Source organism: Liolophura sinensis, chromosome 13 (genome assembly GCF_032854445.1).
Source record: "Liolophura sinensis isolate JHLJ2023 chromosome 13, CUHK_Ljap_v2, whole genome shotgun sequence".
Lineage (NCBI taxonomy): Eukaryota > Metazoa > Mollusca > Polyplacophora > Chitonida > Chitonidae > Liolophura > Liolophura sinensis.
Genome location: NC_088307.1, coordinates 3,732,758 through 3,734,612, shown reverse-complemented (window position 1 = coordinate 3,734,612; position 1,855 = coordinate 3,732,758).

The following is a 1,855-nucleotide window of genomic DNA, read 5'->3' as shown; positions in this document are numbered from 1 at the left end:
GCATAGCTGATGCAGTGATTCCTGTATATATACATATATATGTATACACACTGTTTATTTACATGGTATGGGGTATATGATTGTATGGTTGTTATTATATACTGTAACATGATAGGTAATCCCCACAACACCCCCACCCCCACCCCTTGGATGTTAATGTTGGTGTCTTTATCACTCCTGACTCCTGTGAGGTTGTAGAGAACCAGACGTTGACGGTACACGTGCTACTGAGCTGGGGTAATACCTAGATATATAGGGGTGTATTAACGAAGGTAAACTCGGCTAACTATCTTCATCCATTTGCGACCTGTAAATTCTTTAATCATCACTCACACCAGACTGACTTGACTTTACTTATGGCCTGGAGAAAAAATGACTTGTTGCTTGTGCCGTATGGATTCAGTTCTTGTTCATGAATTAAAGTGTCAGAGACAGCTAACAATTATTTTGATGCAAAATGTGAACAGAAACCTTGCATATCGGTTTTGCAAGTCCTCACAAAGACTCAGTGCATGTTTTACTTGTCTGATGTGGCTGTGTATGAAAGGAGAACATCAGGTGTAGACGACCAATCAAACCAGTAAGAATATCTGTGTGCATATTTATGATATTTATGATACCCACCCAAACCCATGTATGCTAGTCTCTGATTGGTTAATTCAAAAATATTTGTTGTCTTCTCAGTGAATGTTTCTGCCTTTCCAGTGAGGTGAATTTGCATAGCAGTCCATGTAGCTATATCATCAGAGGCTGGCATGTACTACTTTATATTCTTAAGGGTAGAAGCCAGTCGATAATTGGGTGAGGAGGAGGTGATTTCCACCCATAAAAACTGACTGCCTGTCATGTAAGTTAAAAGTAGCTCAGCATATAACAGTTCAGATATATGTAAAGAAAAAGTAAGCAGTGTTCAACATCTTGATTGTTTACAAATGTATTTGTACAATCCAAACCTAATCAGCTCGACTCAATACACAAATGTCCACTACCTGTGAACATTTGTATTGTAGACTAGATATGAATGCAGAACTATTATCACAAAATAATGTAGTTACACTACATACATGTTGTAATTCAATATCTGTAGTAGCTGTACTACACCAACAACACACTTCCAGTTTGCTCTGAATATTTCCTGCACTTTTGTTTGTAGAGCAAGCTTGACTATGACGTAGAACACCAATCAAATAAGCTCACCTGTATAAAATGTACAGGTACTTGTGGAGAGTTGCTTCAGTGGATTTGTATTGTCTGTATTATATAAACTTTTGACAACTGAAGTGGTGGACTTCATTACACAAAATGAAGGTAAACAAAAAATATTTAAATATAATCCAGGCCTTTGGGTTGTTGCTATTACCCTTTGTAGGGCAGTATGATATATCCAAGTTGTTTCCCCATCCCCACCCCCCATGTGAGGAGTTGCTTCCCTTTGCTACAAGTCTGGCAGTTAGTTATCTTCCTTTAAAATGACAGCTGTACAATTAAGAACATATTGGCTGTATGAACTGGAGCAGATATGCATACTGTACATGTACATGTGAAGTTTACAGTTTGTATCAGTACTGAGTAGAAATGTCCTGATTTGACGAATGGCCACCCCGAGACACCCATATTATTATATTGTAATAATCACAATATTTATCTATTTATGCGTGAAGTTACATATCACTATTTAGAACACCGTGATATCTTATTTGATCTGCCTAACCACATTTATAACACATACCAGTGAACAATATACACGTATATCAGATTGTCATGCTTTGAAATAGGGCCAAGGTTCATCTGGCAACACAAACATAGGTTATCATATATTTTTAGACAGTGTTGCCATGATAGTTGATTACCGTGT